The sequence below is a fragment of the Pleurodeles waltl genome, chromosome 12 (genome assembly GCF_031143425.1).
Source record: "Pleurodeles waltl isolate 20211129_DDA chromosome 12, aPleWal1.hap1.20221129, whole genome shotgun sequence".
NCBI classification, from domain to species: Eukaryota; Metazoa; Chordata; class Amphibia; order Caudata; family Salamandridae; genus Pleurodeles; species Pleurodeles waltl.
Window position 1 is genome coordinate 553,439,560 of NC_090451.1, and position 25,920 is coordinate 553,465,479.

The following is a 25,920-nucleotide window of genomic DNA, read 5'->3' on the forward strand; positions in this document are numbered from 1 at the left end:
CCATGGGAAGGTAAGCAGCACTCTTTTGCAGCAGAACTGGGTTCAACATTCTGTCTAATTGCTTTAACACTGCACACAAATGTCTGGCAAAATCTACCAGAAGATATCCGTGTCAGGAAAGCATTGCAGGGAGAAAAAAAGCCAGCATTTACCATTGATACCTCAGCTTCTGCTCGGTATTCCCTTATTTGCACCTGCCTGCTGCTGCGTACCTGGGTGGTGTCTAATGGGAATACTATTAGTGCTGCAAAGCCTTACTGTGGCATCAGTAGCATTCAATACACACAATCTATAGAAAAACGTTTCCCTGCTCGCCCACTTCACTTACAGCCTGCCTCCAGCTTTCCGTTTTCCCTGCCCAGCAGACTCACCCTGGCCAATCAGCTGAGGCGAGTGCCACCGAAATTTGCATATGCCCAGACAGAACTCTGAAAACGGTCCACCATTTTTTCTTTCTCTACTTGAAGCAGGGGCCTTGAACTTTTGGGCTGTTTTGCTTTCCCCTGTGGTTCTTGCCCTGTTAAGTAGGACGAAAAAACCACCTCTCGGACCCTCGCCCTCGCAATGGCAGGGTCTCTGTTTGTGGCGCCACATGCCCTGCTAGGCTCAGCTTGTAACACACTCGGGTTTCTCTTCAAAACGAATAAATCTTTCGCCTTTTACTAAAGATTTCCGTGGAGAGGAACGTTTACGAGTTTCATTCAATTTTTTGAGGCCTTGCCACAGGTGAGGCTGTTTATTGTTTGTTGAAAACAAAAGTGCTAGCAGTTGGGGTACACCTGTGGGCTGTCTGCTGTTTCTTTTGCGAGAGGAAGTTGGTGTTTTGTTCTGAGGCCTGCTGTCTACTCATTTGCATAGGCCAGGTGGCTCATGGGAAAGAATTTCTGCGGAGCGTGAGGCCGCTTTTCTTGGCTGTCTTGAATCATCACAACAGCAGGCATTAGATTGTCTCTGCTCCCAACATCTCTGCTGCCAGCAGGCCAGGAGTCACCCTACTTTTCACAGGTGGCCACCAACACTCAGGCTGTGCTTTTCATAGGGCTTGCCCGTTATTGGTGCCCCTGGAGGTATACAGGAGGCTAGTTCTGTGTACCTTGGGAGGTGTAAAGATGGCTAGTCCTGGGCTGGCTCCCTCTCAGATTCTTTTGAAAGGACGTGTCTGGCTTGTGACTCTGGCCTAGATCCTTTTAGATTCAGGCTCAGCTAGAGGATGTGCCAGAAAGCACATGACATGTTCTGGAGCATGGTGGTGGCCCACTGCATTTGGATGGGATGGTTAGTGCAGGAAAGGGTAAATTATCATGGAGACAAAAGGCCCAGAGAGTGACTCCAACCGAAAGGGATAGTGATACAGGCAGGCCGAGCTGCTTTAAAGTGTGCTGCCTCTGAGGCCATGGGAAGGTAAGCAGCACTCTTTTGCAGCAGAACTGGGTTCAACACTCTGTCTAATTGCTTTAACACTGCACACAAATGTCTGGCAAAATCTACCAGAAGATAACCGTGTCAGGAAAGCATTGCAGGGAATAAAAAAGCCAGCATTTACCATTGATACCTCAGCTTCTGCCCCGGTATTCCCTTATTTGCACCTGCCTGCTGCTGCGTACCTGGGTGGTGTCTAATGGGAATACTATTAGCGCTGCAAAGCCTTACTGTGGCATCAGTGGCATTCAATACACACAATCTATAGAAAAACGTTTCCCTGCTCGCCCACTTCACTTACAGCCTGCCTCCAGCTTTCCGTTTTCCCTGCCCAGCAGACTCACCCTGGCCAATCAGCTGAGGCGAGTGCCACCGAAATTTGCATATGCCCAGACAGAACTCTGAAAACGGTCCACCATTTTTTCTTTCTCTACTTGAAGCAGGGGCCTTGAACTTTTGGGCTGTTTTGCTTTCCCCTCTGGTTCTTGCCCTGTTAAGTAGGACGAAAAAACCACCTCTCGGACCCTCGCCCTCGCAATGGCAGGGTCTCTGTTTGTGGCGCCACAAGCCCTGCTAGGCTCAGCTTGTAACACACTCGGGTTTCTCTTCAAAATGAATAAATCTTTTGCCTTTTATTAAAGATTTCCGTGGAAAGGAACGTTTACGAGTTTCATTAAATTTTTTGAGGCCTTGCCACACGTGAGGCTGTTTATTGTTTGTTGAAGACAAAAGTGCTAGCAGTTGGGGTACACCTGTGGGCTGTCTGCTGTTTCCTTTGCGAGAGGAAGTTGGTGTATTGTTCTGAGGCCTGCTGTCTACTCACATGCATAGGCCAGGTGGCTCATGGGAAAGAATTTCTGCGGAGCGTGAGGCTGCTTTTCTTGGCTGTCTTGAATCATCACAACAGCAGGCATTAGATTGTCTCTGCTCCCAACATCTCTGCTGCCAGCAGGCCAGGAGTCACCCTACTTTTCACAGGTGGCCACCATCACTCAGGCTGTGCTTTTCATAGGGCTTGCCCGTTATTGGTGCCCGTTGTTGGTGCCCTTGGAGGTATACAGGAGGCTAGTTCTGGGTGCCTTGGGAGGTGTAAAGATGGCTAGTCCCGGGCTGGCTCCCTCTCAGATTCTTTTGAAAGGGGGTGTCTGGCTTGTGACTCTGGCCTAGCTAGCTCGATCCTTTTAGATTCAGGCTCAGCTAGAGAATGTGCCTGAAAGCACATGACTTGTTCTGCAGCATGGTGGTGGCCCACTGCATTTGGATGGGATGGTTATTGCAGGAAAGGGTCAATTATCATGGAGACAAAAGGCCCAGAGAGCGACTCCAACCGAAAGGGATAGTGATACAAGCAGGTCGAGCTGCTTTAAAGTGTGCTGCCTCTGAGGCCATGGGAAGGTAAGCAGCACTCTTTTGCAGCAGAACTGGGTTCAACATTCTGTCTAATTGCTTTGACACTGCACACAAATGTCTGGCAAAATCTACCAGAAGATAACTGTGTCAGGAAAGGATTGCAGGGAGAAAAAAAGCCAGCATTTACCATTGATACCTCAGCTTCTGCTCGGTATTCCCTTATTTTCACCTGCCTGCTGCTGCGTACCTGGGTGGTGTCTAATGGGAATACTATTAGCGCTGCAAAGCCTTACTGTGGCATCAGTGGCATTCAATACACACAATCTATAGGAAAACGTTTCCCTCCGCGCCCACTTCACTTACAGCCTGCCTCCAGCTTTCCCTTTTCCCTGCCCAGCAGACTCACCCTGGCCAATCAGCTGAGGCGAGTGCCACCGAAATTTGCATATGCCCAGACAGAACCCTGAAAACGGGCCACCATTTTTTCTTTCTCTACTTGAATCAGGGGCCTTGAACGTTTGGGCTGTTTTGCTCTCCCCTGTGGTTCTTGCCCTGTTAAGTAGGGCGAAAAACCACCTCTCGGACCCTCGCCCTCGCAATGGCAGGGTCTCTGTTTGTGGCACCACATGCCCTGCTAGGCTCCGCTTGTAACACACTCGGGTTTTTCTTCAAAATGAATAAATCTTTCGCCTTTTACTAAAGATTTCTGTGGAGAGGAACGTTTACGAGTTTCATTCAATTTTTTGAGGCCTTGCCACAGGTAAGGCTGTTTATCGTTTGTTGAAGACAAAAGTGCTAGCAGTTGGGGTACACCTGTGGGCTGTCTGCTGTTTCCTTTGCGAGAGGAAGTTGGTGTTTTGTTCTGAGGCCTGCTGTCTACTCATTTGCATAGGCCAGGTGGCTCATGGGAAAGAATTTCTGCGGAGCGTGAGGCTGCTTTTCTTGGCTGTCTTGAATCATCACGACAGCAGGCATTAGATTGTCTCTGCTCCCAACATCTCTGCTGCCAGCAGGCCAGGGGTCACCCTACTTTTCACAGGTGGCCACCAACACTCAGGCTGTGCTTTTCATAGGGCTTGCCCGTTATTGGTGCCCGTTGTTGGTGCCCTTGGAGGTATACAGGAGGCTAGTTCTGGGTGCCTTGGGAGGTGTAAAGATGGCTAGTCCCAGGCTGGCTCCCTCTCAGAATCGGGGACCTTTCCAGAAGGGATCTCTGCGAAGATGGCGGCTAATCGAGCGCGCCGAAATGCCGTGAGGTTCTCAGCAGTTGAAGATGTCAAGATGGATGGATTGTTGTTCAGCCGCTCAGTGCTGCAAAAGGAACTTGGATTCAGACCTGATCAGATTGACTACCTGTTTGCTTTTCCTGGAGGTAAAGTCTTTGAAGTGATTTTCACCACCTTTGCTTTGTTTGAACAGTGCCTCAAGCGCTTTAAAGAAAGAAATGACTCTGCACCTTTGAAAGTATTTTCCATTAATGCCTTGTCTCAGCCTCAGAAGAGATGGGTGAATGTCTCCATGTTTAATGAGTATGTTCAGAGCGCTGACATTATCACTTGGCTCAATCAGTTTTGTGTTGTTTCTCATGGGGAAAGAGTGAGAGATGCTGATGGTGTAAAGATTGGCTACTTTAAAGCCTTGGGCCCATATTTATACTTTTTGACGCTAAACTGCGCTAACGCAGTTTAGCGTAAAAAAATTTAGCGCCGTCTAACGCCATTCTGAAGCGCCATGCGGGCGCCATATTTATGGAATGGCGTTAGCCGGCGCTAGCAGACCGGCGCTGCCTGGTGTGCGTGGAAAAAAACCACGTAGACCAGGCAGCGCCGGCGTAGGGGGAAAATGGCGTTAGGGCGTCTTAAAATGGGGCAAGTCAGGTTGAGGCAAAAAAATCGCCTCAACCCGATTTGCGCCATTTTTTTCGACGCCCAGACGCCATTTAAATGACTCCTGTCTCAGTAAAGACAGGAGTCATGCCCCCTTGCCCAATGGCCATGCCCAGGGGACTTATGTCCCCTGGGCATGGTCATTGGACATAGTGGCATGAAGGGGGGCACAAATAAGGCCTCCCTATGCCACCAAAATAAATTAAAAAATATAAGAAATTATACTTACCTGAACTTACCTGAATGTCCCTGGGGTGGGTCCCTCCATCCTTGGGTATCCTCCTGGGGTGGGCAGGGGTGGCAGGGGTGTCCCTGGGGGCAGGGGAGGGCACCTGTGGGCTCATTTTGAGCCCACAGGCCCCTTAACGCCTACCCTGACCCAGGCGTTAAATAGTGGCGCAAATGCGGGGGTTTTTGACCTGCCAACTCCCGGGCGTGATTTTTGCCCGGGAGTATAAATACGACGCATTTGCGTCGCCGTCATTTTTTTAGACGGGAACGCCTTCCTTGCATCTCATTAACGCAAGGAAGGCGTTCACGCAAAAAAATTACGCTATTTGCCCATACTTTGGCGCTAGACGCGTCTAACGCCAAAGTATAAATATGGCGTTAGTTTTGCGCCGAATTTGCGTCGAAAAAAGCGACGCTAATTCGGCGCAAACGGAGTATAAATACGGGCCTTGGTATCCTTAAAGAGAGACCGTGCCACTGAGGAACTGGGGCACATACCTAGCACTATTAGACTTGGTGGAGCCACAGGCACTGTCTTCTATGTGGGTCAGCCTAGGAGATGCAGGAAATGTAATTTGGAGGGGCACTTGGCTAAGGACTGTACTGCACCTTTCTGCACTAAGTGTAGAAACACTGGACATGAAGCTGTTGATTGTGTGGCTGAAAAAACGTGCAATCTTTGTGGCTCAACAGAGCATGAGTTTAAAAACTGCCCCACCTCCTATGCCTTTAAAATCAAAGCAGCGCGACTGGAGCAACCTTTCACTCCCCACCAGAGTAAAGGGAGGTCAAGGGAAGATGTAGAGGAGGAGGAGGAAGAATTAATCAGGCTTGGTTTGGAGGAGGAAAGATTAGCTCTCCAACCTGGTTTATCCTTGTCTGAGGCAAAGGGTGATTTAACTGTGAAGCAAGACACCTCTGGGGAACGTGCTTCAGTTTTGGCGGGAAAACAAGCAGGTGCAGTTGATGAGGCTGGGAACTGCATGGAACCTAATGAGGGTGATTCACCAGGTGCCCCTGATCAACCAATCATGGCTACCACACCGGATTTAAATTTGGCTGTCCAATCACAGCAGACGTCCTCCAAAACCACTGGGGGGGTGGTGCCCAACATCACCTGGGTGCTACTGAAAGGAATGGTATCATCAGTGCTGGAGGCTCTTCTCTGATATCCACCACAGGTGCAGCTCTTGACGCACCCCAGGTGCAACCTGTTCCACTTTCTGCTCCACAGCCACATGCCACTGTTATGGATAACAGTCTGTATGTTACGCCTGAGGTATTTTCCACTCCAAGCCAGCACTCTCTAGAACCCGCTTCATCTGGTACTGCAAATGCAGTTGGTACTTAAGGTACAGTGTCTACAATTTCCTCTATAGACTCTTGCAGTGAGATAGAGTTCGCCTGTACAGCCCTGGAACACTCTTCTTTCTCTGACACTGCGGTTGCTGCTGAGGTAGTTGAGTGGGGCAAGGATGACATTTTTGTTGAGGAAGAGGTTGAATCTGCCATGGATGTTTCAACCTCATTAAAAAGGAAGGAGAAAGAGGGGGATGATACGGAAGAGACAGGTTTTGAGAGCAATGACTCCAGAGACTTGTGCGCACAGGATGTCAGGCGTAATTCCCAGGCGGTGACAGGGGAGGATGCTTTTACCCCTGTGATAAAGAGGAAGACTAAGAAGAGGAATAGGAAATTGGACTGAAAGTACCATTTTACAATGTCTATGTTTTTCAGATATTTCCTGATGCTTCTCTTGGGGAGTATTAATGTTAGGTGCTTGGGTGATGATGTGAAAAGCTCATCAATTTTTGACTTTTTGAGCCTGCAAAAATTGGACATGATTTTCTTACAGGAATGTGCTATCCCAGAACTATCTAAGGACACAAAATTGCAACAAATGTGGACTTGTGGCCCTTCCATCTGGTCAGGCTGTAATTCTGACCGAAATGCGGGGATAGGCATTTTATTTTGCAGTAATGACTTTGTTATTCAGAACGTTCAAAATGTGGTTAAAGGGCGATTACTATGTGTGGATGTTACTTGGAATGGCCATGATTTACGCCTTATTAATGTGTACTGCCCTACATCATTGTCCTGCAGAAAGAATGTTTTGAGCTTCCTGCCTCAGCTCCTTTTATGCTACAGGAATGTTTTTCTAGGCGGTGATTTCAACTGTTTATTGGCTGTGGAAGACAGATCCTCTTCTTCTGCAGTACACCTGGACGGTAGCTCTACCTCACTGAAAAGTATTATTTCTGATTTTCATTTGCAGGATTCTTACAGATTGTTGCATCCTAATGATCCAGGTTACACTTGGGTTAGCTCCAACTCTTCCACTAAGTCACGCATAGATTTTATCTTTGCAAGTCCCTCAGAAAAGATAGTTTCAGCCACTCTCATTCCGGTTTTCTTTTCCGATCATCACCTCATTTCAGTTGGCGTCTCCATAGCAGATATACTTCTTAGAGGGAAAGGTCTGTGGAGACTCAATATTCTTTTGCTCAATGATAAGGCTACCCAGGATAAGTTTAGTTACCATTACCAAAATTGGCAGTCCCTGAAAATTATTTTCCCCTCAGTCAGTGAGTGGTGGGAGGACATTAAGATCCGTATACGGTCCTTCTTTATTCGGGAGGGAACTAGAGTGGCTAGAGACAGGCGGTGTAGAATCAACCATTTGCAAATCCGGCTCCAGGATTTGTCAAAGCTATTGGAGCACGGTTTTGATGTACAGGCAGACATTCTATTGTGCAAGCAGAGGTTATCCTCCTTGTACCATGAATTTACTAAAGGGTTGATTCTTCGCAGTAGGGTTCAGTTCCTGGAGAACAATGAGACGGGCTCTAGGTTTTTCTTTCTAAAAGCGAGGGCTACTGGGAGAATTATAGATGCCATGATGGACTCCCACGGTACCACTCATACCACTACTGAAGGAATCCGAGACAGTGTGCATGCTTTCTATAGCGACTTATATGGGCCCAAAGTTTCAGACAATGCAACTGGGAATTTTTTCATGCAACATCTGCATTTGTCTTTGTCTGAAGAGAATAAGGAAGTTCTTGAAGGGGATTTGGTGCTTGCAGACCTCAAAAGGGCCATGCTCAGCTTGCCTAAGGGGAGATCCCCCGGTTCTGATGGCATACCTGTAGAGTTCTATGCTACTTTTTGGGACTTAGTGGGCTCCGACTTGCTTGAAGTCTTTCGCTGTTCTATGAGGGAAGGATTGCTCCCTAATTCCTTGAGAGGTGGTTGCATAAGACTTATCTACAAGAAGAAAGGTGATAGAGCCGATGTAAGGAACTGGCGTCCAATCAGCCTTCTTAATGTAGACTTTAAAATATTGTCTAAATCTTTGTTCCTTCGGTTGCGGCCTGTTGTTTCCACTGTCGTTGAGTCAGACCAAACGTGTGGTATACCTGGGCGTAAGATATCTGACAACTTATGTTTGGTTAGAGATGTGTTCTCGTATATTAAAGACCGTGGGTTATCTCTGTGTTTGCTGAACCTGGATCAGGAAAAGGCTTTTGATAGGCTAAACCACACTTTTATGTTTCAGGTTTTGAAACATTTGAATTTTGGTCCAACTTTCAGGTCCTGGATTTCTTTATTGTATACCAATTGTTACAGCAGGGTCATGGTCAATGGCACGTTGACTGCCTCTTTTCCTGTTTTGTCTGGTGTACGGCAGGGATGCCCTTTGTCCCCCCTCTTGTTCATTTTGGCCATCGAACCTTTTCTTGCAACACTGAGGGCTGATAAACTGATTAAAGGGATCCCTGTCCCTGGAGGTAGGGGGGTTTCTGTCACTGCCTCTGCTTATATGGACGATGTATCTGTTTTTTGTTCAGATAATATTTCTATCCGCCAGGTTTTATGGTATTGTAGTAGGTTTTCCTTTGCTTCGTCATCGAGGATTAACCTGGCCAAGAGTGAGTGTTTGTACATAAACTGGAAGGAAGATAAGATGGATTGGGGCCTTAAGGTAGTGCAAGATCGCGTGAAAGTCTTGGTCTGTTTTTTGGTGAGGGTGGTAGCTTGCAGAGCTGGTCAGAATGCATGTCCAGGGTAAAGCAGAAGATTGCACTTTGGGGTTTGCGGTCACTTACTATGACTGGTAAAATACTTGTTGCAAAGGCAGAATTTCTATCATGCCTTCTGTATATTGCAGTGATTTACCCCGTCCCCCGACACTGCCTTACACTGCTTCAGAGGTGGGTTTTTCAGTTCATTTGGGGAGGAAAGCAAGAACGAGTGGCTCGCTCGACCATGTTAAAGCCTGTGGATTTGGGTGGCAAGAGTGCTCCAAACATTGGTCTCGCCTTGCAATCTTTGTTTATTTGCACCATGATTAGGGGGAGTATTTGTCTGGATAAGGAAGAAAGGAAGTGGTCTTTTTTTTTGCCAGTTTCTGGCTGAATTTTCTGGTGTGCAGAACATGGGGCATGGTTGTCTCAAATAGCATGCCTCATTCGGAATCCTGCCCATTTGCTTACTTTTATGCCAGGAAATTCATTAGGACTCACAATTTACACGCAATTCCTTTGGGCTTGATCTCACCTAGGCTCATTCGCAAATCTGTTACTGGGGCCCAGCAGCAGGTACCAGTCAGGGGGTTTTCAGACCTGGCTTCTAAGGCTATTTGGGCAAATGTTTCTGTACGGTACCTTCAAAATATCCATTGTGACCTGGCATGGTCCACAGCACATGGTTGCCTGCCTCTCCGCCTTTATTTGTTTAGGCGACGATGTTCTAGGGCACCCTTTTGTGTCAGGAAGGGTTGTTTGGCAGAAGAATCTTGTGACCACCTCTTTTGGTACTGCCCCATGGCACAACAGGTGTGGGCTTTGGCGGAAGTATGGCTTTCTTCCCTGAATTCTGATGTGGTTTTGTCTAGAGAGGGTGTGATCTTTGGCCTGTTCGTTTCCAGCTCCCCATGTCAGAAGTATTGGATTGTGGTTAATTGCTTGAAGGATGCTTTGTGGAGGGCTAGAAATCTTCTACTTTTCAAAGGTGTTGATCTCTCCCCACAAGTGGTCTATGCTCTTGGTTGTTCCTTGGTCCACGATTACTTGTCTAAAGATATATGTCTGAAGGGTAAGGTGCCTACCTATTTGGAATGGTGTTGGAGTGATCATGGGTGATGGATGGTTTATTTTTTAGTTTGGGCTTTTTCTAACACAGGAGTTGCTGTGTTTCTTGGGATTGATCTTTGGTTTTTTTCTTTTATCCCATTGCTTTTAAACATTCCTGCTTTTAGTTTCTTTTACTTCGGAATGCATTAACATATAGATGTCAAACTGGTGTTGGCCTAGGCACTGTGTGCGGGTTTTCACCTGGTCCAATGTCGTGCCACCTGAAACATGGATTGGCTAACATGTATTCTGTCTTTTAATGGTTGAATAAAGGTATTGAAACAAAAAAAAAAAAAAAAGTTCTGGGTACCTTGGGAGGTGTAAAGATGGCTAGTCCTGGGCTGGCTCCCTCTCAGATTCTTTTGAAATGAGGTGTCTGGCTTGTGACTCTGGCCTAGCTAGCTAGATCCTTTTAGATTCAGGCTCAGCTAGAAGATGTGCCAGAAAGCACATGACATTTTCTGGAGCATGGTGGTGGCCCACTGCATTTGGATGGGATGGTTAGTGCAGGAAAGGGTAAATTATCATGGAGACAAAAGGCCCAGAGAGTGACTCCAACCGAAAGGGATAGTGATACAGGCAGGCCGAGCTGCTTTAAAGTGTGCTGCCTCTGAGGCCATGGGAAGGTAAGCAGCACTCTTTTGCAGCAGAACTGGGTTCAACATTCTGTCTAATTGCTTTAACACTGCACACAAATGTCTGGCAAAATCTACCAGAAGATAACCGTGTCAGGAAAGCATTGCAGGGAGAAAAAAAGCCAGCATTTACCATTGATACCTCAGCTTCTGCTCGGTATTCCCTTATTTGCACCTGCCTGCTGCTGCGTACCTGGGTGGTGTCTAATGGGAATACTATTAGTGCTGCAAAGCCTTACTGTGGCATCAGTAGCATTCAATACACACAATCTATAGAAAAACGTTTCCCTGCTCGCCCACTTCACTTACAGCCTGCCTCCAGCTTTCCGTTTTCCCTGCCCAGCAGACTCACCCTGGCAAATCAGCTGAGGCGAGTGCCACCGAAATTTGCATATGCCCAGACAGAACTCTGAAAACGGTCCACCATTTTTTCTTTCTCTACTTGAAGCAGGGGCCTTGAACTTTTGGGCTGTTTTGCTTTCCCCTGTGGTTCTTGCCCTGTTAAGTAGGACGAAAAAACCACCTCTCGGACCCTCGCCCTCGCAATGGCAGGGTCTCTGTTTGTGGCGCCACATGCCCTGCTAGGCTCAGCTTGTAACACACTCGGGTTTCTCTTCAAAACGAATAAATCTTTCGCCTTTTACTAAAGATTTCCGTGGAGAGGAACGTTTACGAGTTTCATTCAATTTTTTGAGTCCTTGCCATAGGTGAGGCTGTTTATTGTTTGTTGAAAACAAAAGTGCTAGCAGTTGGGGTACATCTGTTGGCTGTCTGCTGTTTCTTTTGCGAGAGGAAGTTGGTGTTTTGTTCTGAGGCCTGCTGTCTACTCATTTGCATAGGCCAGGTGGCTCATGGGAAAGAATTTCTGCGGAGCGTGAGGCCGCTTTTCTTCGCTGTTTTGAATCATCACAACAGCAGGCATTAGATTGTTTCTGCTCCCAACATCTCTGCTGCCAGCAGGCCAGGAGTCACCCTACTTTTCACAGGTGGCCACCAACACTCAGGCTGTGCTTTTCATAGGGCTTGCCCGTTATTGGTGCCCCTGGAGGTATACAGGAGGCTAGTTCTGGGTACCTTGGGAGGTGTAAAGATGGCTAGTCCTGGGCTGGCTCCCTCTCAGATTCCTTTCAAAGGAGGTGTCTGGCTTGGGACTCTGGCCTAGCTAGCTAGATCCTTTTAGATTCAGGCTCAGTTAGAGGATGTGCCAGAAAGCACATGACATTTTCTGGAGCATGGTGGTGGTCCACTGCATTTGGATGGGATGGTTAGTGCACGAAAGGGTAAATTATCATGGAGACAAAAGGCCCAGAGAGTGACTCCAACCGAAAGGGATAGTGATACAGGCAGGCCGAGCTGCTTTATAGTGTGCTGCCTCTGAGGCCATGGGAAGGTAAGCAGCACTCTTTTGCAGCAGAACTGGGTTCAACATTCTGTCTGATTGCTTTAACACTGCACAGAAATGTCTGGCAAAATCTACCAGAAGATAACCGTGTCAGGAAAGCATTGCAGGCAGAAAAAAAGCCAGCATTTACCATTGATACCTCAGCTTCTGCTCGGTATTCCCTTATTTGCACCTGCCTGCTGCTGCGTACCTGGGTGGTGTCTAATGGGAATACTATTAGCGCTGCAAAGCCTTACTGTGGCATCAGTGGCATTCAATACACACAATCTATAGAAAAACGTTTCCCTGCTCGCCCACTTCACTTACAGCCTGCCTCCAGCTCTCCGTTTTCCCTGCCCAGCAGACTCACCCTGGCCAATCAGCTGAGGCGAGTGCCACCGAAATTTGCATATGCCCAGACAGAACTCTGAAAACGGTCAACCAATTTTTCTTTCTCTACTTGAAGCAGGGGCCTTGAACTTTTGGGCTGTTTTGCTTTCCCCTGTGGTTCTTGCCCTGTTAAGTAGGACGAAAAAACCACCTCTCGGACCCTCGCACTCGCAATGGCAGAGTCTCTGTTTGTGGCGCCACATGCCCTGCTAGGCTCAGCTTGTAACACACTCGGGTTTCTCTTCAAAACGAATAAATCTTTCGCCTTTTACTTAAGATTTCCGTGGAGAGGAACGTTTACGAGTGTCATTCAATTTTTTGAGCCCTTGCCACAGGTGAGGCTGTTTATTGTTTGTTGAAGACAAAAGTGCTAGCAGTTGGGGTACACCTGTGGGCTGTCTGCTGTTTTCTTTGCGAGAGGAAGTTGGTGTTTTGTTCTGAGGCCTGCTGTCTACTCATTTGCATAGGCCAGGTGGCTCATGGGAAAGAATTTCTGCGGAGCGTGAGGCCGCTTTTCTTGGCTGTCTTGAATCATCACAACAGCAGGCATTAGATTGTCTCTGCTCCCAACATCTCTGCTGCCAGCAGGCCAGGAGTCACCCTACTTTTCACAGGTGGCCACCAACACTCAGGCTGTGCTTTTCATAGGGCTTGCCTATTATTGGTGCCCCTGGAGGTATACAGAAGGCTAGTTCTGGGTACCTTGGGAGGTGTAAAGATGGCTAGTCCTGGGCTGGCTCCCTCTCAGATTCTTTTGAAAGGAGGTGTCTGGCTTGTGACTCTGGCCTAGCTAGCTAGATCCTTTTAGATTCAGGCTCAGCTAGAGGATGTGCCAGAAAGCACATGACATTTTCTGGAGCATGGTGGTGGCCCACTGCATTTGGATGGGATGGTTAGTGCACGAAAGGGTAAATTATCATGGAGACAAAAGGCCCAGAGAGTGACTCCAACCGAAAGGGATAGTGATACAGGCAGGCCGAGCTGCTTTAAAGTGTGCTGCCTCTGAGGCCATGGGAAGGTAAGCAGCACTCTTTTGCAGCAGAACTGGGTTCAACATTCTGTCTAATTGCTTTAACACTGCACACAAATGTCTGGCAAAATCTACCAGAAGATAACCGTGTCAGGAAAGCATTGCAGGGAGAAAAAAAGCCAGCATTTACCATTGATACCTCAGCTTCTGCTCGGTATTCCCTTACTTGCACCTGCCTGCTGCTGCGTACCTGGGTGGTGTCTAATGGGAGTACTATTAGCGCTGCAAAGCCTTACTGTGGCATCCGTGGCATTCAATACACACAATCTATAGAAAAACGTTTCCCTGCTCGCCCACTTCACTTACAGCCTGCCTCCAGCTTTCCGTTTTCCCTGCCCAGCAGACTCACCCTGGCCAATCAGCTGAGGCGAGTGCCACCGAAATTTGCATATGCCCAGACAGAACTCTGAAAACGGTCCACCATTTTTTCTTTCTCTACTTGAAGCAGGGGCCTTGAACTTTTGGGCTGTTTTGCTTTCCCCTCTGGTTCTTGCCCTGTTAAGTAGGACGAAAAAACCACCTCTCGGACCCTCGCCCTCGCAATGGCAGGGTCTCTGTTTGTGGCGCCACATGCCCTGCTAGGCTCAGCTTGTAACACACTTGGGTTTCTCTTCAAAACAAATAAATCTTTCGCATTTTACTAAAGATTTCTGTGGAGAGGAACATTTACAAGTTTCATTCAATTTTTTGAGGCCTTGTCACAGGTGAGGCTGTTTATTGTTTGTTGAAGACAAAAGTGTTATCAGTTGGGGTACACCTGTGGGCTGTCTGCTGTTTCCTTTGCGAGAGGAAGTTGGTGTTTTGTTCTGAGGCCTGCTGTCTACTCATTTGCATAGGCCAGGTGGCTCATGGGAAAGAATTTCTGCGGAGCGTGAGGCTGCTTTTCTTGGCTGTCTTGAATCATCACAACAGCAGGCATTAGATTGTCTCTGCTCCCAACATCTCTGCTGCCAGCAGGCCAGGAGTCACCCTACTTTTCACAGGTGGCCACCAACACTCAGGCTGTGCTTTTCATAGGGCTTGCCCGTTATTGGTGCCCCTGGAGGTATACAGGAGGCTAGTTCTGGGTACCTTGAGAGGTGTATAGATGGCTAGTTCTGGGCTGGCTCCCTCTCAGATTCTTTTGAAAGGAGGTGTCTGGCTTGTGACTCTGGCCTAGCTAGCTAGATCCTTTTAGATTCAGGCTCAGCTAGAGGATGTGCCAGAAAGCACATGACATTTTCTGGAGCATGGTGGTGGCCCACTGCATTTGGATGGGATGGTTAGTGCACGAAAGGGTAAATTATCATGGAGACAAGAGGCCCAGAGAGTGACTCCAACCGAAAGGGATAGTGATACAGGCAGGCCGAGCTGCTTTATAGTGTGCTGCCTCTGAGGCCATGGGAAGGTAAGCAGCACTCTTTTGCAGCAGAACTGGGTTCAACATTCTGTCTGATTGCTTTAACACTGCACAGAAATGTCTGGCAAAATCTACCAGAAGATAACCATGTCAGGAAAGCATTGCAGGCAGAAAAAAAGCCAGCATTTACCATTGATACCTCAGCTTCTGCTCGGTATTCCCTTATTTGCACCTGCCTGCTGCTGCGTACCTGGGTGGTGTCTAATGGGAATACTATTAGCGCTGCAAAGCCTTACTGTGGCATCAGTGGCATTCAATACACACAATCTATAGAAAAACGTTTCCCTGCTCGCCCACTTCACTTACAGCCTGCCTCCAGCTTTCCGTTTTCCCTGCCCAGCAGACTCACCCTGGCCAATCAGCTGAGGCGAGTGCCACCGAAATTTGCATATGCCCAGACAGAACTCTGAAATGGTCAACCATTTTTTCTTTCTCTACTTGAAGCAGGGGCCTTGAACTTTTGGGCTGTTTTGCTTTCCCCTGTGGTTCTTGCCCTGTTAAGTAGGACGAAAAAACCACCTCTCGGACCCTCGCACTCGCAATGGCAGAGTCTCTGTTTGTGGCGCCACATGCCCTGCTAGGCTCAGCTTGTAACACACTCGGGTTTCTCTTCAAAACGAATAAATCTTTCGCCTTTTACTTAAGATTTCCGTGGAGAGGAACGTTTACGAGTTTCATTCAATTTTTTTAGTTCTTGCCACAGGTGAGGCTGTTTATTGTTTGTTGAAGACAAAAGTGCTAGCAGTTGGGGTACACCTGTGGGCTGTCTGCTGTTTTCTTTGCGAGAGGAAGTTGATGTTTTGTTCTGAGGCCTGCTGTCTACTCATTTGCATAGGCCAGGTGGCTCATGGGAAAGAATTTCTGCGGAGCGTGAGGCCGCTTTTCTTGGCTGTCTTGAATCATCTCAACAGCAGGCATTAGATTGTCTCTGCTCCCAACATCTCTGCTGCCAGCAGGCCAGGAGTCACCCTACTTTTCACAGGTGGCCACCAACACTCAGGCTGTGCTTTTCATAGGGCTTGCCTCTTATTGGTGCCCCTGGAGGTATACAGGAGGCTAGTTCTGGGTACCTTGGGAGGTGTAAAGATGGCTAGTCGTGGGCTGGCTCCCTCTCAGATTCTCTTCAAAGGAGGTGTCTGGCTTGGGACTCTGGCCTAGCTAGCTAGATCCTTTTAGATTCAGGCTCAGCTAGAGGATGTGCCAGAAAGCACATTACATTTTCTGGAGCATGGTGGTGGCCCACTGCATTTGGATGGGATGGTTAGTGCACGAAAGGGTAAATTATCATGGAGACAAAAGGCCCAGAGAGTGACTCCAACCGAAAGGGATAGTGATACAGGCAGGCCGAGCTGCTTTATAGTGTGCTGCCTCTGAGGCCATGGGAAGGTAAGCAGCACTCTTTTGCAGCAGAACTGGGTTCAACATTCTGTCTAATTGCTTTAACACTGCACACAAATGTCTGGCAAAATCTACCAGAAGATAACCGTGTCAGGAAAGCATTGCAGGGAGAAAAAAAGCCAGCATTTACCATTGATACCTCAGCTTCTGCTCGGTATTCCCTTATTTGCACCTGCCTGCTGCTGCGTACCTGGGTGGTGTCTAATGGGAATACTATTAGCGCTGAAAAGCCTTACTGTGGCATCAGTGGCATTCAATACACACAATCTATAGAAAAACGATTCCCTGCTCGCCCACTTCACTTACAGCCTGCCTCCAGCTTTCCGTTTTCCCTGCCCAGCAGACTCACCCTGGCCAATCAGCTGAGGCGAGTGCCACCGAAATTTGCATATGCCCAAACAGAACTCTGAAAACGGTCCACCATTTTTTCTTTCTCTACTTGAAGCAGGGGCCTTGAACTTTTGGGCTGTTTTGCTTTCCCCTGTGGTTCTTGCCCTGTTAAGTAGGACGAAAAAACCACCTCTCGGACCCTCGCACTCGCAATGGCAGAGTCTCTGTTTGTGGCGCCACATGCCCTGCTAGGCTCAGCTTGTAACACACTCGGGTTTCTCTTCAAAACGAATAAATCTTTCGCCTTTTACTAAAGATTTCCGTGGAGAGGAACGTTTACGAGTTTCATTCAATTTTTTGAGTCCTTGCCACAGGTGAGGCTGTTTATTGTTTGTTGAAAACAAAAGTGCTAGCAGTTGGGGTACATCTGTGGGCTGTCTGCTGTTTCTTTTGCGAGAGGAAGTTGGTGTTTTGTTCTGAGGCCTGCTGTCTACTCATTTGCATAGGCCAGGTGGCTCATGGGAAAGAATTTCTGCGGAGCGTGAGGCCGCTTTTCTTCGCTGTTTTGAATCATCACAACAGCAGGCATTAGATTGTCTCTGCTCCCAACATCTCTGCTGCCAGCAGGCCAGGAGTCACCCTACTTTTCACAGGTGGCCACCAACACTCAGGCTGTGCTTTTCATAGGGCTTGCCCGTGATTGGTGCCCATGGAGGTATACAGGAGGCTAGTTCTGGGTAACTTGAGAGGTGTAAAGATGGCTGGTCCTGGGCTTGCTCCCTCTCAGATTTCTTTGAAAGGAGGCGTCTGGCTTGTGAGTCTGGCCTAGCTAGCTAGATCCTTTTAAATTCAGGCTCAGCTAGAGGATGTGCCAGAAAGCACATGACATGTTCTGGAGCATGGTGGTGGCCCACTGCATTTGGATGGGATGGTTAGTGCAGGAAAGGGTAAATTATCATGGAGACAAAAGGCCCAGAGAGTGACTCCAACCGAAAGGGATAGTGATACAGGCAGGCCGAGCTGCTTTAAAGTGTGCTGCCTCTGAGGCCATGGGAAGGTAAGCAGCACTCTTTTGCAGCAGAACTGGGTTCAACATTCTGTCTAATTGCTTTAACACTGCACACAAATGTCTGGCAAAATCTACCAGAAGATAACCGTGTCAGGAAAGCATTGCAGGGAGAAAAAAAGCCAGCATTTACCATTGATACCTCAGCTTCTGCTCGGTATTCCCTTACTTGCACCTGCCTGCTTCTGCGTACCTGGGTGGTGTCTAATGGGAATACTATTAGCGCTGCAAAGCCTTACTGTGGCATCAGTGGCATTCAATACACACAATCTATAGAAAAACGTTTCCCTGCTCGCCCACTTCACTTACAGCCTGCCTCCAGCTTTCCGTTTTCCCTGCCCAGCAGACTCACCCTGGCCAATCAGCTGAGGCGAGTGCCACCGAAATTTGCATATGCCCAGACAGAACTCTGAAAATGGTCCACCATTTTTTCTTTCTCTACTTGAAGCAGGGGCCTTGAACTTTTGGGCTGTTTTGCTTTCCCCTGTGGTTCTTGCCCTGTTAAGTAGGACGAAAAAACTACCTCTCGGACCCTCGCCCTCGCAATGGCAGAGTCTCTGTTTGTGGCGCCACATGCCCTGCTAGGCTCAGCTTGTAACACACTCGGGTTTCTCTTCAACGAATAAATCTTTCGCCTTTTACTAAAGATTTCCGTGGAGAGGAACGTTTACGAGTTTCATTCAATTTTTTGAGGCCTTGCCACAGGTGAGGCTGTTTATTGTTTGTTGAAGACAAAAGTGCTAGCAGTTGGGGTACACCTGTGGGCTGTCTGCTGTTTCCTTTGCGAGAGGAAGTTGGTGTTTTGTTCTGAGGCCTGCTGTCTACTCATTTGCATAGGCCAGGTGGCTCATGGGAAAGAATTTCTGCGGAGCGTGAGGCCGCTTTTCTTGGCTGTCTTGAATCATCACAACAGCAGGCATTAGATTGTCTCTGCTCCCAACATCTCTGCTGCCAGCAGGCCAGGAGTCACCCTACTTTTCACAGGTGGCCACCAGCACTCAGGCTGTGCTTTTCATAGGGCTTGCCCGTTATTGGTGCCCCTGGAGGTATACAGAAGGCTAGTTCTGGGTACCTTGGGAGGTGTAAAGATGGCTAGTCCTGGGCTGGCTCCCTCTCAGATTCTTTTGAAAGGAGGTGTCTGGCTTGTGACTCTGGCCTAGCTAGCTAGATCCTTTTAGATTCAGGCTCAGCTAGAGGATGTGCCAGAAAGCACATGACATTTTCTGGAGCATGGTGGTGGCCCACTGAATTTGGATGGGATGGTTAGTGCAGGAAATTGTAAATTATCATGGAGACAAAAGGCCCAGAGAGTGACTCCAACCGAAAGGGATAGTGATACAGGCAGGCCGAGCTGCTTTAAAGTGTGCTGCCTCTGAGGCCATGGGAAGGTAAGCAGCACTCTTTTGCAGCAGAACTGGGTTCAACATTCTGTCTAATTGCTTTAACACTGCACACAAATGTCTGGCAAAATCTACCAGAAGATAACCGTGTCAGGAAAGCATTGCAGGGAGAAAAAAAGCCAGCATTTACCATTGATACCTCAGCTTCTGCTCGGTATTCCCTTATTTGCACCTGCCTGCTGCTGCGTACCTGGGTGGTGTCTAATTGGAATACTATTAGCGCTGCAAAGCCTTACTGTGGCATCAGTGGCATTCAATACACACAATCTATAGAAAAACGTTTCCCTGCTCCCCCACTTCACTTACAGCCTGCCTCCAGCTTTCCGTTTTCCCTGCCCAGCAGACTCACCCTGGCCAATCAGCTGAGGCGAGTGCCACCGAAATCTGCATATGCCCAGACAGAACTCTGAAAACGGTCCACCATTTTTTCTTTCTCTACTTGAAGCAGGGGCCTTGAACTTTTGGGCTGTTTTGCTTTCCCCTGTGGTTCTTGCCCTGTTAAGTAGAACGAAAAAACCACCTCTCGGACCCTCGCCCTCGCAATGGCAGAGTCTCTGTTTGTGGCGCCACATGCCCTGCTGGGCTCAGCTTGTAACACACTCGGGTTTCTCTTCAAAACAAATAAATCTTTCACCTTTTACTAAAAATTTCCGTGGAGAGGAACGTTTACGAGTTTCATTCAATTTTTTGAGGCCTTGCCACAGGTGAGGCTGTTTATTGTTTGTTGAAGACAAAAGTGCTAGCAGTTGGGGTACACCTGTGGGCTGTCTGCTGGTTCCTTTGCGAGAGGAAGTTGGTGTTTTGTTCTGAGGCCTGCTGTCTACTCATTTGCATAGGCCAGGTGGCTCATGGGAAAGAATTTTTGCGGAGCGTGAGGCTGCTTTTCTTCGCTGTCTTGAATCATCACAACAGCAGGCATTAGATTGTCTCTGCTCCCAACATCTCTGCTGCCAGCAGGCCAGGGGTCATCCTACTTTTCACAGGTGGCCACCAACACTCAGGCTGTGCTTTGCATAGGGCTTGCCCGTTATTGGTTCCCCTGGAGGTATACAGGAGACTAGTTCTGGGTACCTTGGGAGGTGTAAAGATGGCTAGTTCTGGGCTGGCTCCCTCTCAGATTCTTTTGAAAGGAGGTGTCTGGCTTGTGACTCTGGTCTAGCTAGCTAGATCCTTTTAGATTCAGGCTCAGCTAGAGGATGTGCCAGAAAGCACATGACATTTTCTGGAGCATGGTGGTGGCCCACTGCATTTGGATGGGATGGTTAGTGCAGGAAAGGGTAAATTATCATGGAGACAAAAGGCCCAGAGAGTGACTCCAACCGAAAGGGATAGTGATACAGGCAGGCCGAGCTGCTTTAAAGTGTGCTGCCTCTGAGGCCATGGGAAGGTAAGCAGCACTCTTTTGCAGCAGAACTGGGTTCAACATTCTGTCTAATTGCTTTAACACTGCACACAAATGTCTGGCAAAATCTACCAGAAGATAACCGTGTCAGGAAAGCATTGCAGGGAGAAAAAAAGCCAGCATTTACCATTGATACCTCAGCTTCTGCTCGGTATTCCCTTATTTGCACCTGCCTGCTGCTGCGTACCTGGGTGGTGTCTAATGGGAATACTATTAGCGCTGCAAAGCCTTACTGTGGCATCAGTGGCATTCAATACACACAATCTATAGAAAAATGTTTCCCTGCTCGCCCACTTCACTTACAGCCTGCCTCCAGCTTTCCGTTTTCCCTGCCCAGCAGACTCACCCTGGCCAATCAGCTGAGGCGAGTGCCACCGAAATTTGCATATGCCCAGACAGAACTCTGAAAACGGTCCACCATTTTTTCTTTCTCTACTTGAAGCAGGGGCCTTGAACTTTTGGGCTGTTTTGCTTTCCCCTGTGGTTCTTGCCCTGTTAAGTAGGGCGAAAAAACCACCTCTCGGACCCTCGCCCTCGCAATGGCAGAGTCTCTGTTTGTGGCGCCACATGCCCTGCTGGGCTCAGCTTGTAACACACTCGGGTTTCTCTTCAAAACAAATAAATCTTTCACCTTTTACTAAAAATTTCCGTGGAGAGGAACGTTTACAAGTTTCATTCAATTTTTTGAGGCCTTGCCACAGGTGAGGCTGTTTATTGTTTGTTGAAGACAAAAGTGCTAGCAGTTGGGGTACACCTGTGGGCTGTCTGCTGGTTCCTTTGCGAGAGGAAGTTGGTGTTTTGTTCTGAGGCCTTCTGTCTACTCATTTGCATAGGCCAGGTGGCTCATGGGAAAGAATTTCTGCGGAGCGTGAGGCTGCTTTTCTTCGCTGTCTTGAATCATCACAACAGCAGGCATTAGATTGTCTCTGCTCCCAACATCTCTGCTGCCAGCAGGTCAGGGGTCATCCTACTTTTCACAGGTGGCCACCAACACTCAGGCTGTGCTTTTCATAGGGCTTGCCCGTTATTGGTTCCCCTGGAGGTATACAGGAGGCTAGTTCTGGGTACCTTGGGAGGTGTAAAGATGGCTAGTTTTGGGCTGGCTCCCTCTCAGATTCTTTTGAAAGGAGGTGTCTGGCTTGTGACTCTGGCCTAGCTAGCTAGATCCTTTTAGATTCAGGCTCAGCTAGAGGATGTGCCAGAAAGCACATGACATTTTCTGGAGCATGGTGGTGGCCCACTGCATTTGGATGGGATGGTTAGTGCAGGAAAGGGTAAATTATCATGGAGACAAAAGGCCCAGAGAGTGACTCCAACCGAAAGGGATAGTGATACAGGCAGGCGGAGCTGCTTTAAAGTGTGCTGCCTCTGAGGCCATGGGAAGGTAAGCAGCACTCTTTTGCAGCAGAACTGGGTTCAACATTCTGTCTAATTGCTTTAACACTGCACACAAATGTCTGGCAAAATCTACCAGAAGATAACCGTGTCAGGAAAGCATTGCAGGGAGAAAAAAAGCCAGCATTTACCATTGATACCTCAGCTTCTGCTCGGTATTCCCTTATTTGCACCTGCCTGCTGCTGCGTACCTGGGTGGTGTCTAATGGGAATACTATTAGCGCTGCAAAGCCTTACTGTGGCATCAATGGCATTCAATACACACAATCTATAGAAAAATGTTTCCCTGCTCGCCCACTTCACTTACAGCCTGCCTCCAGCTTTCCGTTTTCCCTGCCCAGCAGACTCACCCTGGCCAATCAGCTGAGGCGAGTGCCACCGAAATTTGCATATGCCCAGACAGAACTCTGAAAACGGTCAACCAATTTTTCTTTCTCTACTTGAAGCAGGGGCCTTGAACTTTTGGGCTGTTTTGCTTTCCCCTGTGGTTCTTGCCCTGTTAAGTAGGACGAAAAAACGACCTCTCGGACCCTCGCACTCGCAATGGCAGAGTCTCTGTTTGTGGCGCCACATGCCCTGCTAGGCTCAGCTTGTAACACACTCGGGTTTCTCTTCAAAACGAATAAATCTTTCGCCTTTTACTTAAGATTTCCGTGGAGAGGAACGTTTACGAGTTTCATTCAATTTTTTGAGTCCTTGCCACAGGTGAGGCTGTTTATTGTTTGTTGAAGACAAAAGTGCTAGCAGTTGGGGTACACCTGTGGGCTGTCTGCTGTTTTCTTTGCGAGAGGAAGTTGGTGTTTTGTTCTGAGGCCTGCTGTCTACTCATTTGCATAGGCCAGGTGGCTCATGGGAAAGAATTTCTGCGGAGCGTGAGGCCGCTTTTCTTGGCTGTCTTGAATCATCACAACAGCAGGCATTAGATTGTCTCTGCTCCCAACATCTCTGCTGCCAGCAGGCCAGAAGTCACCCTACTTTTCACAGGTGGCCACCAACACTCAGGCTGTGCTTTTCATAGGGCTTGCCTGTTATTGGTGCCCCTGGAGGTATACAGAAGGCTAGTTCTGGGTACCTTGGGAGGTGTAAAGATGGCTAGTCCTGGGCTGGCTCCCTCTCAGATTCTTTTGAAAGGAGGTGTCTGGCTTGTGACTCTGGCCTAGCTAGCTAGATCCTTTTAGATTCAGGCTCAGCTAGAGGATGTGCCAGAAAGCACATTACATTTTCTGGAGCATGGTGGTGGCCCACTGAATTTGGATGGGATGGTTAGTGCAGGAAATTGTAAATTATCATGGAGACAAAAGGCCCAGAGAGTGACTCCAACCGAAAGGGATAGTGATACAGGCAGGCCGAGCTGCTTTAAAGTGTGCTGCCTCTGAGGCCATGGGAAGGTAAGCAGCACTCTTTTGCAGCAGAACTGGGTTCAACATTCTGTCTAATTGCTTTAACACTGCACACAAATGTCTGGCAAAATCTACCAGAAGATAACCGTGTCAGGAAAGCATTGCAGGGAGAAAAAAAGCCAGCATTTACCATTGATACCTCAGATTCTGCTCGGTATTCCCTTATTTGCACCTGCCTGCTGCTGCGTACCTGGGTGGTGTCTAATTGGAATACTATTAGCGCTGCAAAGCCTTACTGTGGCATCAGTGGCATTCAATACACACAATCTATAGAAAAACGTTTCCCTGCTCCCCCACTTCACTTACAGCCTGCCTCCAGCTTTCCGTTTTCCCTGCCCAGCAGACTCACCCTGGCCAATCAGCTGAGGCGAGTGCCACCGAAATCTGCATATGCCCAGACAGAACTCTGAAAACGGTCCACCATTTTTTCTTTCTCTACTTGAAGCAGGGGCCTTGAACTTTTGGGCTGTTTTGCTTTCCCCTGTGGTTCTTGCCCTGTTAAGTAGGACGAAAAAACCACCTCTCGGACCCTCGCCCTCGCAATGGCAGAGTCTCTGTTTGTGGCGCCACATGCCCTGCTGGGCTCAGCTTGTAACACACTCGGGTTTCTCTTCAAAACAAATAAATCTTTCACCTTTTACTAAAAATTTCCGTGGAGAGGAACTTTTACGAGTTTCATTCAATTTTTTGAGGCCTTGCCACAGGTGAGGCTGTTTATTGTTTGTTGAAGACAAAAGTGCTAGCAGTTGGGGTACACCTGTGGGCTGTCTGCTGGTTCCTTTGCGAGAGGAAGTTGGTGTTTTGTTCTGAGGCCTGCTGTCTACCATTTGCATAGGCCAGGTGGCTCATGGGAAAGAATTTCTGCGGAGCGTGAGGCTGCTTTTCTTCGCTGTCTTGAATCATCACAACAGCAGGCATTAGATTGTCTCTGCTCCCAACATCTCTGCTGCCAGCAGGCCAGGGGTCATCCTACTTTTCACAGGTGGCCACCAACACTCAGGCTGTGCTTTGCATAGGGCTTGCCCGTTATTGGTTCCCCTGGAGGTATACAGGAGGCTAGTTCTGGGTACCTTGGGAGGTGTAAAGATGGCTAGTTCTGGGCTGGCTCCCTCTCAGATTCTTTTGAAAGGAGGTGTCTGGCTTGTGACTCTGGCCTAGCTAGCTAGATCCTTTTAGATTCAGGCTCAGCTAGAGGATGTGCCAGAAAGCACATGACATTTTCTGGAGCATGGTGGTGGCCCACTGCATTTGGATGGGATGGTTAGTGCAGGAAAGGGTAAATTATCATGGAGACAAAAGGCCCAGAGAGTGACTCCAACCGAAAGGGATAGTGATACAGGCAGGCCGAGCTGCTTTAAAGTGTGCTGCCTCTGAGGCCATGGGAAGGTAAGCAGCACTCTTTTGCAGCAGAACTGGGTTCAACATTCTGTCTAATTGCTTTAACACTGCACACAAATGTCTGGCAAAATCTACCAGAAGATAACCGTGTCAGGAAAGCATTGCAGGGAGAAAAAAAGCCAGCATTTACCATTGATACCTCAGCTTCTGCTCGGTATTCCCTTATTTGCACCTGCCTGCTGCTGCGTACCTGGGTGGTGTCTAATGGGAATACTATTAGCGCTGCAAAGCCTTACTGTGGCATCAGTGGCATTCAATACACACAATCTATAGAAAAATGTTTCCCTGCTTGCCCACTTCACTTACAGCCTGCCACCAGCTTTCCGTTTTCCCTGCCCAGCAGACTCACCCTGGCCAATCAGCTGAGGGGAGTGCCACCGAAATTTGCATATGCCCAGACAGAACTCTGAAAACGGTCCACCATTTTTTCTTTCTCTACTTGAAGCAGGGGCCTTGAACTTTTGGGCTGTTTTGCTTTCCCCTGTGGTTCTTGCCCTGTTAAGTAGGGCGAAAAAACCACCTCTCGGACCCTCGCCCTCGCAATGGCAGAGTCTCTGTTTGTGGCGCCACATGCCCTGCTGGGCTCAGCTTGTAACACACTCGGGTTTCTCTTCAAAACAAATAAATCTTTCACCTTTTACTAAAAATTTCCGTGGAGAGGAACGTTTACGAGTTTCATTCAATTTTTTGAGGCCTTGCCACAGGTGAGGCTGTTTATTGTTTGTTGAAGACAAAAGTGCTAGCAGTTGGGGTACACCTGTGGGCTGTCTGCTGGTTCCTTTGCGAGAAGAAGTTGGTGTTTTGTTCTGAGGCCTTCTGTCTACTCATTTGCATAGGCCAGGTGGCTCATGGGAAAGAATTTCTGCGGAGCGTGAGGCTGCTTTTCTTCGCTGTCTTGAATCATCACAACAGCAGGCATTAGATTGTCTCTGCTCCCAACATCTCTGCTGCCAGCAGGCCAGGGGTCACCCTACTTTTCACAGGTGGCCACCAACACTCAGGCTGTGCTTTTCATAGGGTTTGCCCGTTATTGGTGCCCCTGGAGGTATACAGGAGGTTAGTTCTGGGTACCTTGGGAGGTGTAAAGATGGCTAGTCCTGGGCTGGCTCCCTCTCAGATTCTTTTGAAAGGAGGTGTCTGGCTTGTGACTCTGGCCTAGCTAGCTAGATCCTTTTAGATTCAGGCTCAGCTAGAGGATGTGCCAGAAAGCACATGACATTTTCTGGAGCATGGTGGTGGCCCACTGCATTTGGATGGGATGCTTAGTGCAGGAAA

General features: G+C 48.3%; 14 non-coding genes across 14 annotated transcripts; all 14 read left to right on the forward strand.

Moving 5' to 3' along the window:
* Window positions 1-618: 618 nt before the first annotated feature.
* On the forward strand, window positions 619-734 carry LOC138268946 (U5 spliceosomal RNA). The gene has a single exon (XR_011200230.1). It is a non-coding gene; the product is annotated as a U5 spliceosomal RNA (small nuclear RNA).
* Window positions 735-2,010: 1,276 nt separating this feature from the next.
* On the forward strand, window positions 2,011-2,126 carry LOC138268859 (U5 spliceosomal RNA). The gene has a single exon (XR_011200156.1). It is a non-coding gene; the product is annotated as a U5 spliceosomal RNA (small nuclear RNA).
* Window positions 2,127-3,421: 1,295 nt separating this feature from the next.
* On the forward strand, window positions 3,422-3,537 carry LOC138268819 (U5 spliceosomal RNA). Its single transcript, XR_011200118.1, has one exon. It is a non-coding gene; the product is annotated as a U5 spliceosomal RNA (small nuclear RNA).
* Window positions 3,538-11,255: 7,718 nt separating this feature from the next.
* Window positions 11,256-11,371, forward strand: LOC138268775 (U5 spliceosomal RNA). Its single transcript, XR_011200076.1, has one exon. It is a non-coding gene; the product is annotated as a U5 spliceosomal RNA (small nuclear RNA).
* Window positions 11,372-12,654: 1,283 nt separating this feature from the next.
* On the forward strand, window positions 12,655-12,770 carry LOC138268869 (U5 spliceosomal RNA). The gene has a single exon (XR_011200165.1). It is a non-coding gene; the product is annotated as a U5 spliceosomal RNA (small nuclear RNA).
* A 1,283-nt stretch (window positions 12,771-14,053) lies between these two features.
* LOC138268851 (U5 spliceosomal RNA) lies at window positions 14,054-14,169 on the forward strand. Its single transcript, XR_011200149.1, has one exon. It is a non-coding gene; the product is annotated as a U5 spliceosomal RNA (small nuclear RNA).
* Window positions 14,170-15,451: 1,282 nt separating this feature from the next.
* Window positions 15,452-15,567, forward strand: LOC138268876 (U5 spliceosomal RNA). Its single transcript, XR_011200171.1, has one exon. It is a non-coding gene; the product is annotated as a U5 spliceosomal RNA (small nuclear RNA).
* A 1,283-nt stretch (window positions 15,568-16,850) lies between these two features.
* On the forward strand, window positions 16,851-16,966 carry LOC138268784 (U5 spliceosomal RNA). Its single transcript, XR_011200084.1, has one exon. It is a non-coding gene; the product is annotated as a U5 spliceosomal RNA (small nuclear RNA).
* Window positions 16,967-18,249: 1,283 nt separating this feature from the next.
* LOC138268803 (U5 spliceosomal RNA) lies at window positions 18,250-18,363 on the forward strand. The gene has a single exon (XR_011200102.1). It is a non-coding gene; the product is annotated as a U5 spliceosomal RNA (small nuclear RNA).
* Window positions 18,364-19,646: 1,283 nt separating this feature from the next.
* LOC138268864 (U5 spliceosomal RNA) lies at window positions 19,647-19,762 on the forward strand. The gene has a single exon (XR_011200161.1). It is a non-coding gene; the product is annotated as a U5 spliceosomal RNA (small nuclear RNA).
* Window positions 19,763-21,045: 1,283 nt separating this feature from the next.
* Window positions 21,046-21,161, forward strand: LOC138268879 (U5 spliceosomal RNA). Its single transcript, XR_011200174.1, has one exon. It is a non-coding gene; the product is annotated as a U5 spliceosomal RNA (small nuclear RNA).
* Window positions 21,162-22,444: 1,283 nt separating this feature from the next.
* Window positions 22,445-22,560, forward strand: LOC138268856 (U5 spliceosomal RNA). The gene has a single exon (XR_011200154.1). It is a non-coding gene; the product is annotated as a U5 spliceosomal RNA (small nuclear RNA).
* Window positions 22,561-23,843: 1,283 nt separating this feature from the next.
* LOC138268857 (U5 spliceosomal RNA) lies at window positions 23,844-23,959 on the forward strand. The gene has a single exon (XR_011200155.1). It is a non-coding gene; the product is annotated as a U5 spliceosomal RNA (small nuclear RNA).
* Window positions 23,960-25,241: 1,282 nt separating this feature from the next.
* On the forward strand, window positions 25,242-25,357 carry LOC138268865 (U5 spliceosomal RNA). The gene has a single exon (XR_011200162.1). It is a non-coding gene; the product is annotated as a U5 spliceosomal RNA (small nuclear RNA).
* The last annotated feature ends 563 nt before the right edge of the window (window positions 25,358-25,920 follow it).